This window comes from Accipiter gentilis, chromosome 22 (assembly GCF_929443795.1).
Source record: "Accipiter gentilis chromosome 22, bAccGen1.1, whole genome shotgun sequence".
Taxonomy (NCBI): Eukaryota; Metazoa; Chordata; class Aves; order Accipitriformes; family Accipitridae; genus Astur; species Astur gentilis.
In genome coordinates this window covers 23,879,659-23,892,070 of record NC_064901.1, presented here as the reverse complement: position 1 = coordinate 23,892,070, position 12,412 = coordinate 23,879,659, and positions in this window count along the sequence as shown.

Genomic DNA, 12,412 nt, shown 5'->3' with positions numbered 1-12,412 from the left:
TGAGTAACTCCGAAAATCCGAGGGGAGGGGTTCTGGCTCTTCCACTGATTCAGTCTGAGATGCTGGACAAATTATTTAACTGCAGACTGTTCATAGAAAGGGGCAATAGTGTTGTACTTAGGTGCTACACTGCACTCTCCTGATTAACTCACAGCTCATAAAGCACTGTGAGACAGCACTCAGCTGAAAAATATTTTAGAAAGAAAAAAGTGTAAACTACGTAAGACTTCAGTGTGTTTGTCCTAGATTTTCAGTAATTAAAATTGGCACTATATTTACTATATGAGCATTGATAGAACTGCTCCAGCGTATAATTAAAAAGAAAGGAGAAAGAACTTTCCCTGACAAATGCCTTAATAAGTCATGATTTCATTCCACACTGTGTCTGCTTTGTAATGCCTATCGCTACGATGTAAGTAACTAATTGCTATCTGCACAGAGATGTCTCTGTTGGCACATTAGACATCTAGAAGAAAGTATCTTATTTGCAAACAACAATAAAAATACCAATGGAAAGACTTGTTTTTAATACCATACTGAATGCTGCCTGAACAAATGAAGAGTCTTGATGTGATTTAGTATAATGCCAACAGTGAACGCAACTGTAAATTATTTTTGCAACCTGCTCTCAGAGTCCCAAATTGCCTTTTTACTGTCTGCATTCCTAATGATGGTTGATACATCCCAGGGAAAAGAAAATACTATCTCTTTTATCTTGATTTAGTTACTGGGCTGGGTTCTTTTATACATTCAAGAGGAACAAGAACAAAAAAAAAAAAAAAAAAAAAAAAAAGGCTGCCTTTGCAATGTAATAATGTAAATACATTCTAAGAAAAGTAGAAATCACTGTTCATGAGTAGAAAGCTTTTATAGTGGTAATTTAACCTGGCTGTTATTTACACTATAAAACTGTCCCTGTGTCTGAAGCTGTGTTTACTAGAAAGATCAGGCAAGTTTTCTTGCCATTTTAGCTGGCTTTAAGGAAAGCAAACTGAGAGTCACAAACTGTGCTGTCCACAGAGCAGGAATGCTATAGTTTTTAGAATACCTGTGTATTTATAATGTTTAGGGTATTTCGTCCCATTTCTAAACTTAGGAATTTGAAGAAATAAACATTATCAGTCAAACGGACTAGAACAATCATAGTTGGTCTGTCGATTTGCTGACCTAAAAATTTGTTCATTTACATAATGATCAGTTCTGCAATATGCTGTGCCAGTTGTACCTTGTAGATACATACCATAGTGTCCTAAATATCTGAGGTGGGAGGAATGTGATGAACACCTCAATTTTGCACATCACAATATATAGGTTTCTTGAATTTGAACTGGAATTTAATAGTAACAGCTGTGAGGCTTATGTACTATGAACGCAATTTTTTTTAATTAATCACAACTACTTAAAGGCCTAGTTTAGCTGGCTAAGTGACTTTTTGTGACAGAAGGTGCATCTGACTGCAGACAAAAGCACTTTTACCAAGTGCCTGCACGAAGCAAGGAAGCATTCTGGAGACAAACCCCTGCTAAACATGCTGGTTTACCCACATAATACAACAATCCTGAGCTAAGATACTAGCTCTGAAGTACTATTAGCGTATCAGCACAGTACTACACTGGAGCTAATTAGCCTTTCTTCTTAGTTTGTATAACTATTGGGATTCCAGTGCTGAAACACTGGAATACTGCCATTCAGGGCTCTCTCTAGCACGTTTGGATGGTGATGTGTTGATTTGCCTTCACTACAGGGGAATGTCCAGGGAGACGTGGGTGAGATGTGGATTGCACTGCACACTTACTTCCCCCTGTACGCAAGTCCTAAATATATGGCATTGTATGGCTTCTTCTGCGTATAGCTTCATCAGTCTGACTCTGAGATTTGCTTTGAGATGAGTTCTTGCTGGCAAGGGCTGACTTCTGGACATGGAAAAGCATAGCTGTAAAAGCAATGGGACCCAATCCCAAACGATGCATTTGTGTCATGGTTCAGTAATAATACTATTCACCTTAGGAACCCACTTCCAGGTTTTACGTAGCAGAAGCCTATCAGGTCAGCCCAGGAGCTGACCCGAACCTTCAGGTAAAGCAGAACCAGTTACAGGTTACCCTCAGGCTCTGCAATGCTGCAGCACAAGAGCTGCGATACCAAATAACTATCATCTTCAGAGAACCTCTGCAAGGACCATGTGAGGAACCGTGGCAGTGATGCTAAGCAAAATCTTCCCTGTCTAGGAATTGGAGGCTTTAGTTATAAGCCTTTCCACATTTACTTAAGGTAAAGTTCAATCCCATACTAGAGACAACAGTAATGTATACAACAGTGAACTACCCTAGGGCAGAAGTGGATTGAAACATTGCTGAGATGTGAGCTAGAAATAGACCTTTCAGATTCTATCAGGTCTTTTCTTCTCCGCCAGAGCAAGGTCATTCTCGTTCAGATGTTTTCCAGTGCCTACTCCTAAAATTTCTTAAGTAATGGGGCTTTTCACCAGAAAGAAGCTTTTCTTTTAAGAGATATACAATGGGCCGTGGCCCTCTTACATCTTATTGTTATTCTGACAATGTTCAGTATGTCTGCTTAGGGGATGTCACTCTCCTTTGTGATTTCAAAGATATTTTACTATTCAGTGATGCCCTTGACAATAAAATTCCTCCCCTCAGAAGCTGTGAAGGCAGCAGCCGTTTAGTATAAAGGAATGTAAGTATAGTATATATCACATATCTCCTGAAAATGACATTAAAAAAAAAAAAAAAAAAAGAAAAAAAGAAAGAAAGTCAAGTTTGCAAAATCTAACACTCCAAAGTTAGGAAATGCCAGAATTAAGGTTTCCAGTGCAATCTTCAGTCAGATCCCCTCTGCATATGCTTTTATGATAGTCTTTAATTACAAGATCAAATGTTTCCCATAGGTCCCCTGCCTCATTTAGTGCACCAAATGGATAGTACTTACTGAACGGTAGCTGTTCAATAGTGCTTTTCATCTTCACCATTTATTGCACAGTCTCCCATGCTTTATTTGCTATATGCCATCCAATACCTTCACTGAATGTAGAATTAAAGGCCAATCTACTGTATTCATAATGCTGTGTCTTAGTTCTTAGCGAATGCATTAATATTTATATCAGCCGTGTGAAGAGAGTTCTATCACTGCTCCATTTTACACATGGGAAGCAAAGGCGCAGATGTGCTATTCTGAATTAGCCTTGGGTGTCGAACCTGAGAAATAAAGTGGTGTTCCAGGGTATTTAATGTTTGATATCAATTTATCTGCCACTGACACCCGCTATATTTGCTAGTAATCCACACTTCTGCAAAACAGTCACCAAGTATTAAATCAGGTACCCTCAAAATGAGGAAGCATCTGGAAAAGATGGTAACTTACTTTACGGAATGAAGGGTCCAGCCCACCTGTTAATAATCAAGTCCCCTTCCCTGTTAGAGGTAATGGTCACAATCAAATGTCAGACAGCCCATGTGGATAAATTATGCCAAGAACAGAGAAATAAGATTTTGTGGGAGGGAGCAAGGGAAGGAAGAGCAGGTAGAAGCTCTGTACTAAGATCTTCCAGCCTACAATGGGACAAAAAGGAGTGTTATAATATGGATTCAATTTAGGATAAAGATTCAGTAACTTTGTGAAAGTACATAAAATTCTTTTTGTGCAGTGTGCATGATAAGAAAAATCAGAATATTTTTCTGCTATTAAAAGATGAGGATTTTGTATCAGCAAGATTGTGAAATTGCAGACATATGTGCATGAGGAACTATTGATTTTCTTTTAAAGTAGTTTTGCAAAATAACATACTAGTAGCTTCAAAGAGGGGGGGGGCGGGGGGGGAGAAGAGGAGCTAGAAGGATGGCCGAGACCTCGGGAAGCAAATCAGAGCAATAATTGTGATAGCGAATTGAGGATTATTTTTTAAACATCATTGAAACGTGTAATTGAAGAGAGGAGGAAAAATGTCCTTGTTTTACATACAATCACAGTTTAAGGCTGAAGCTTGTCTGAGTTCATTCCTGACTAGTCTGGCTATCTGCATGTCTCTCCTTTTGGGACCTGAAATGTGCGGTGCATGGTGTGACCTCAGGAGGCTATTTATAATTATTGGCTAATCTTAATAGCAGTTTCAAAGCATAACAGGGGATTCAGCACCACAAAGGGGTCAATTTATTCATCTGTCTTGTGATGTACCACCCAATGTTTAGCAATTATAAAATGAAATTTTACTCCTAGCAATCTTGGCTTCTCCCATCTCTGTTCTTGATATAACTCTAAAATTCTGGTGCTCGATTTTTCATTCGCGGAATCTCCCTTTCTTTGGCTACATGCCACGTTGTAGGTCTCAGTGAGATCAAAGTAAAACTTCAAAGCAGCCGACACCTGAATTTTTTTCAAGTATTGGTAAATGAGACTAGACAGTATTGTTCACTGTGCAGCCTGTTTGCCACAGGTCTAACTGGATTTATAATTCTCTGTGATCATATAGAAACCAGTGCGATAGCCCTCAAAACGTGACAATACACTAGTATAGGCATCTTGTATCCTTTTCATTCATAGATTCATTATACTTGAGTTATTGGTCTCAAAAGTCAGAGGCAAAATTAACAGCTATTCTAAACATTTGCGCTATTTTTATATACGGGATGCTGTGAAAGGTGAGGCCCAGCAAATTTTAACTCTTTGCTTGTAAATTGTTCAATTTAACACTGAGAGTCCATCACCCCTGGAGGACATGTTCCCTTAACTACACTGCATGTTTTTCCCTAAAACGCAGGTGACACCTACGGAGACCAACACACAACTTGCTGCAGAATCAGCTCCTGAAGTAGGGTGCCAAACTGAACGTGATCTGCTTGGGCCCTACTGTCAGAATTGCCACTTTCTATATTCTTGGACAACACTTAGCCTCTTTGCCAAAATTTGGCTGAGCTACGAACCACGGTGGCCACTGTCAAGGGGACTGGCAAGCAGTAGAGAGATGTTAACTGAAAGGTGTAGTGAAAGGTGATTAAATAGATACTAAACTTGGTTCTTTTATTCTCCCATAGCAGAGAACCAGTCATTTGTGTAAATTTCAACAGGCATAAAAGCCTTAGGAACCTGACAGAACCATATTTTCACATCATGCTTCACATCTCAAGAATTAATCTAGAAGTGAAGCTTCCCTTCTTGTTCCAACTTAAGGGAATGTTGCCACCTTTCAGGGACAGCAAAAAGGCGGCATTTTCTGCAGTTTTTCAAAATATAAGACTTAGTTGTACCTTATTTCTGAGAAAGTTCCCATTTTTGCATTGCTGATGTACTTCTAAATTACTTCCCCATGCTTGCCAAGTTTCCTAAATATGCTGCTTCTTTGAGGCTATTATAGAGTGTATCTACTTTTAGCTGGTTTTAGTCTCAGTGACTGCACTGGTAAAAACTGGACTCACTAAAACTGGTGTAAAAGAAATCAGATACAGATGAAAGGAATTGCAAAGGGCAAGACGAAATGAAGTACACTCAAAGTGCCATCTAGCAGTTAGTTACAATATGTACTTGATGCTTAGGCTTCCACAGAGTTTTACCCGGTCTTTTCCTGCCAAGTCACTTCTGGATAAATTACAAAAGCTATGTCTTGCATTTACATGAGTAAAATGGTAGTATTCAGTATAAAAGTCACACATGCCTAATGATTTGGTGTTCTTTAGGTTTCAAAACAGAGTGTTTTCATAGAGGTACTTTCAAAAAACCTTTCTTTTGTAGGAGAGAATAGCAAATACTTTCTAAAACTCAAGCCCCTTGAAAGAATTCCAGATGTAGCCCAAAGCTTGAAGCAGTGCTAGTACCTACCTACTTTGCAAATGCGGGACAAAGTACATATCTTTCTGACGCAGCCTGAGGCAATTAATGTTTGTTAAATGCTCAGAGAGCATATTTTCCTGTCCTCTTATCCTCAAAGCTGATTTGTTCCCAAGACTTAAAAAAGTACATTATTGTACTTTGGTGTACATGAAGTGTGCTCCCAAGGCACGAGTACATCATCATCATTTCAGCAGCATTCCATTTTCATTCAAAAAATGGAATGAGATTGAATTATGCAGCCCGATCCCAGAGTCCTTGGTAAGTTTTCTCTTAGAAATGCTTTCTCTTATTCAAAGTCTTGTCTTTTCATGATTAAATAATACACTCATTTGTAGCCATAGGATGCCTGTCTCCAGGGACACTGCAGAACAGCTACAGTAGTTTCACCAGCTAGCAAACCTAAATACATCTGTGCCAGGGAAAAAATATTGCACACTTGAGCTGTGACAGACAGAACAAATGTTCCCTAATTTTCTGTTGGAGGATTTGCAGTTTTCCACTTGAGTTGATGATGCTGAAATGAGGATTTTCACTTTTTGAATATGACATAATTTATGAGGAAGACATGCAGTAAATATTTCAGCTGGAGTAGGTTTAAAATTAGCCCAAGCTTAAAGGGTTTAAAAAGTAACTTCTGTCTTTCCGGAAATTAGTTAAATTCTGTGGGCTTGTATGGGTCAATGATGAATGAATGACCACCTTGGGAAAGGGCTTTGCTTGGGAAGAGCAAATTTCACCTGATCAAAAAGAGGCTCCCTTCTCTTCCTTTCTTCCCTTCCCTTCCCTTCCCTTCCCTTCCCTTCCCTTCCCTTCCCTTCTTCCCTTCATGTGCATTCTCTTTCTCCCTCTCTCATCTTATTGTTTCACCTGACATCATTATTATACCTCCAGCCTCCTATTTCTTTTCAAGCACCCTTCCCTGAGACATTAGGGCTGAAACACACTGGAAGGTTTCATGGCACCAGCAGGACTCTGCTCGTACATGTCCTCTTATGACACAACTGTGCTTTTGTTGACTTGGTGGGGTGGGTTTTTTTTTGGACAGTGGCAGAAAGACCAGCAAGAGATAGTGTTAGTAGGATCTGGGGCTTTCAGTCTGCAGCTTCCATTTCAAATCTGACCTACGTTGGTTATAGTGTGACTACCAAAGGGCAAATTTGTCAGGAACATGCAGGATTAACAGTCTAGGATCAGTTCTTAGCAACCCAATGTGTACATCCCCTGCGGTGTTATTACGGGGGGGGCTGTTCATAGCAGAGCTCTATACCAGAAAGACCTATGACAAGGAATGCAATCTCACTTACAATCCCTGTAGCTGTTTACATAAGTTCAGCCTAATGACCCCCAGGATTGTACCTGTTGTACTGAGGACAGTGCTAAAATTACCTCAGTTTCCAGGGGAAAGAAAATCATATCTTCTACAGACAACAGATGAAAAGATGAGCTGTCATGGGGTTTTTTGTTTTCCCCGTAGAGATACCTACTGACATTGTGTTACCTCCAGCAGATGATCTCCAGCAGCAGGGCAGGGGTGACCTTAGCAGAGGAGTAGGCAACATATCAGAAGTGACTCATTGATTTTATGAAGCATTTCCCTTCACAGCCATGACCCATCAGCACAGGAGCTTTAAAAAAAAAAAAAAAAAGAGTATAATTAATTTTTCAAGACAGAGTCAGATGTCAGAAAATTCCTTACCTCTCTTGGTTAAAATGTAATGTATTCTACAACCCATTTAGAATATCACACAACATTCAAGATGTGGTTGGTGATTTTTTCTTTTATATTAAACAAAAAGAGTTATAACCTATGTTAAGTGAAATGCAGAGTAGTCAGATATCATGGCAATGATTGTGTAAAACAGAGAAAGGGAGTATAAGGCTTAATAGAAGATTAGGTAGAGCATTCTTTAAGGAAAATGTTTAATAAAACTACTGGATCACCTTCCTTCAGTGTATGGCCTCGCTAAAAAGGCTCTCAATAGTTATGTCTCTCATAAGGGATACTACATCTAGTAACCAACATGTTTAGCCATATAGCCTAATCTTTCATAATAACCTTTCTGGACCTATCAGTACTCCACATGAGTCACAAACTATGTCTTTTTTTTCTGGACTACATGCTAGGGAAGGAGAACTTCCTTTGATCTTCCTTACCCAACCAGTATAGTGTCAGCATATATATTGGAGTAAACTGGATATTACTATGTCCCTAAACATATAAGCTGTTAGCTAGCAGCACATATGTTTACGGAGGCCTGTAACTTAACAGATACTGCGGCAAAGACTGTAAGTATAGACTGTAAGTATATTCTGTGTGTGAATATATACTCTCCACCTCAGAACAAAAGACTATCCCAAACAGGACAGAAAGCAGAACTGGGAGGATATAATATATCCTGGGTGACTGTAATGTCTGTGGAAGATGCTCTTTGAGCATTTTCCCCTTTAGTCAAGTGATTCTCCCACTCCTGGAGAAGGCCCTACCCACAGTTTCCCATATGCCAAGTATGGCAACACTTCTCACTTAAGTTTGGAGAATGCAGTTCTCCTAGCTAGCACAGTGATGGTAGGGAGCAGACAACCCACTGAAAGCTGGGTGTTATTTACTTCTGAGACTTCTGTGAAGACTTGCTTTTAAAATGCTAAACCAACCTGAAGGTTTGCATATCTGCCCTAAAATTTATCATCTCCTCGATCTGAGAAATGTCTCTCTGTGGGTCAGTCCATTTCTCCCTGACAGCACATGCCAAACAACTCTTCTGATTCTTCCAATAAAGACTGAATTTCCTGCAAGTTGCTTGAGACTTAATGTAAGACTGTTGAAACTCTCAGCTTGCCCAGTTTTGTGTACCATTTTGTACCAGTTTTGTATGTATTCTTATGTCAACTACATTGGCTTCCTGTGTTGTTTTTCCATAAACCTCCTCTAAACTGAACCAATGCATTCCTACAGAACAACTTCATAAGCAGAGGTACAGTAACCTCTCCATACTGACTGCATCTTTGCTAGCATTCAGAATCTCATTATATCCTGGTGTTCTTAAATGAAGAGTTCCTCTCTGTCACTTCCTATTCTTGTGCTGTCACAGACAAGTCACGCAGTGGCTTTAGAAAGTTGTGACAGATTTGAAAGTACTGGTGGGATTCTGCTATAACACCATTTCTGCAAGGGCTCTGTTCCAAATCAGCGCTTTCATCCTCCAGTGTTGCCTAGCATCAGTGCAGGAATCCTTCTGCCTGCCTGCAAGGTGGCAGGCAGATTTTTATAATTCTTTTTATTATTCTCTTGCACCTGAAACAAATAATAGATGTGCTCTTTCCATTCCGGGAATCAGAAAGCAGTTAACTGTGGTTTATAAGCTTGCAGCGTATGCTGTTTAAAAGCCATTTGGATACATTATTCATCTTTGAAGGCAGTGGGCCAGCCCTCTAAACTTCACTAGTGGTTGTGTGTGTTTTGGGGGAGGAGAATCCTTTTTTTCTTATGCTAAATAGAAAGATACTAAAGTTAACTGTACAGTTAAATCCTCATTATGTATGGTATTAATAAATGTGCCACTAGGACAGTCTGTTCTGTTAAGTAACTTCGATAATCTGAGCACATTGTGCCGGATTTATACTGTAGAGGAAAATCTCTGGGGAAAGCAATGAAACAACCTATTGCAGAGAATCCAGATTTATTGTTGTCTCTGCTTTTGTGGCAGAGAGAGAGGGAGAAGGAAATGTAAAGGAAGAGAATTTGCCTCAGAATGACTTCAGTATGTTCTGTCATTAGTAATGCACATGATGCTTTCTTGATTCTTCCAGTATCCCCATGTTTCTAAACCATCCTTATTTCATCGCAGTTTCGAAATGATCCCCCCATGATAAAAAGGCTCAATTTTAAATGCCAGTAAATATGCATTGACATTCCAGGAGCAGAAGGATCGCTTTGGTGCTGCAGGTCACGCACTTTCCCTATCAATCATCCCTTAAAGTTCCCTGGAATACCCCTGAATTCCTCCAGGTGTCTCTCAGGAAGCAGAAAAAGGACTGGTGAAAGGTCTTGGCAGGGAGGTTCTACAAAACTGAAACTCCTGGATATACTGGGGCTCAAATTAAGGAAGTTGGCATTAAAAAGGGTATTTCTATCACTCGGAACGGTTGGAAAAAAGTTTGTCTTTCCCAGGCATTCATGTGCAACACAGAGACAAATTTCTTACTGTGCTTTGACTGTATACGCAGCCCCTGTACACTCGGGCAGTATCAGCTCTGTACATTCACGGACTCCCAAATCGGATCCGTTCGGATTACATTACAGCCGAATCATTCAGTAGGCACCTGTACAAAACATTATTAGTTGGCCACTTAAGCACAGTATCTACCACCAGACCACAGAGCAGGGCTCTACCATTTCAGCCAAGGCAAAATTTCTTTTACAGTTGTTGCTTCCTGTAGTTAAATCTTCTTTATAGATCTCCAGATATCAGCAAGTGCAACTGATGCCAGGGCCTGTCAGACAGCTTAGAGGCAGCAAAGAACTCATGCCTTCAAATTGTTCACGTTGTTATATTCCAGTAACCCTTAGAACCCAAAGGCAAATATTCATGCACTGAACTAAGAAGGCGGCAGCTTTTGTCCTGTCACTGCCTCTTCTCCCCTCCTTTTCTGCTTTATCCCTCCATTTCGTATTTCCAGCCTCGCATCAAACACTGAAACCTGTCGTCCCAGAGATTCAGATGTCGGCGTGATGCATGACTCGCACTTCTGTAACAAAGTAGTTTTCTCTCTGCAATCAGTGTGTCAGTGCTGAAATTCTCTGTAAACATCCATGTACATACACACACCTAGGGACCTCAGGATTGAGGACATCACCCATAAAACTTGCAGCACTCAACAAATGAGTTCAAGTGAAAAGCAAGGGCAAAGAAAGGAAAAGAAAAAGAATATTTAAATACATTAGAAGCTCAAGAGATACAGATTTGACAGGGTGATCCAATTTCATGCTACATTAGTGTAAATAGGTCTAATTTGACACACATTTGTATTAGAATAATCTTTTATTTTTCAGGATCAAATTTCAGTATCACGTGGATATTTAAATAAAATATCCTTGCTTTGACTTTAACCAAAATCCCTTTGGGGCAATGGGAGAGAATGTTTCTAGCAAGGCTATTGGTCCTATTTTCATTTAGCAGAGAAATACCAGTATATTTGTGTCTCTGCTGCCTCCTTCAGCACACAAAAAAATGCTATTTAAAGATTTGTATCTGGCATCCTCCATTTACTGAAGAACATCCAGAGTGTTTCGTTCTCACTCAATAGGACGAAAAGTGGAGACCTCCTGTTAGCTTTGACCTTTAGGAACTATAGCATTCAGTCAAAAACCTCACCATCTCTTATTAAAACCTAAACTAGTGTTGCACATAGGACGTAGCTAACAGTGAACAACTGTAAACTTTGTTGGTCCCATTCTTCAGTCTCTTCTTTTGATATTACCTGTTTACTGATGTATACGCTGAGACCACTTTGAAATGTCCCATGGGGACAGATTGTGTGGAAGACGACCAGATTACAGCCATGGAGATAGCGTTTGCCACAAAATTAGAGTTGCACATGAATGGCATCCTCCATTTTGTTAAAAGTGTTTTTTCTCATTGAGGCTTTAAAGTATTTCATACCTTTCAGACAGAAATGACAATATTTGAACTGAATTTTTCAGTTCACCAGAAACAAAGTACATACTCTTAGCCATTTACAGCTCCAGGTCTCAACAGCTTCCAGGTGTACATGAACAATCCTGGAGTCACATATTAGGAAAAAGGGAGGATCAAGCACCTCAAACTTTAATCTGTTGAGATTTTCCTTCTCATACCTATTATTTACTTAGTGGATAAGCTCTTTGGGATACCAGCTCTGTCTTTCTATTCATAAACACATGTAGGAGCATGTAGCTCCCAGTTTTCTATATCTGGTAAGTGCTATTATTTATACAAAAGTTGATAAGAAGAAAAAAATGCTGAAACACGATGTACTTGAACTTGAAAAGAACTCTCCTTGTCAATCTTATGGAGAGGCCATATAGTTTTAATCTGATATCAACTCTGCTCCTGTTCCTAGTCTTCTCATTTATGATTACCAGTCAAAAGGGGATTCAGCACTTTCAGACACTACGAGGAAGCTCAGTAATGAGCTTAATGATCTTAACAAGAAGAGATCTTAGGAGAGATATTTAACCAGGTTTAATAGAAATGGAGATTTTGCTTTGGTTTGGTCTTACATTTAAAATTTTGTCAAAGTAGACCAAGATTTCATCAGTGATGTCAGCCAGTCTCATAGCTTCTTTATTAGATGTACAGATCCCTAAGAGCTGACCAACTTTCTCACCTCCAGATTCTTCAGGCACAAAGCAAACACAGATGCTATTCTTAAAAAAACAACTCATTCTTTGCTCTTCCCATTCCTCCCCTGAGCTGCAACTGTTTCGACTTTTCTAGCTTCTCATACTTTTAAATTTCCCAGCCATTCTTCAGATAACTTCACCATCACTCCTTCTATTCCATCAGTCCTAGACAATTTAGAAATCCATTTTTTT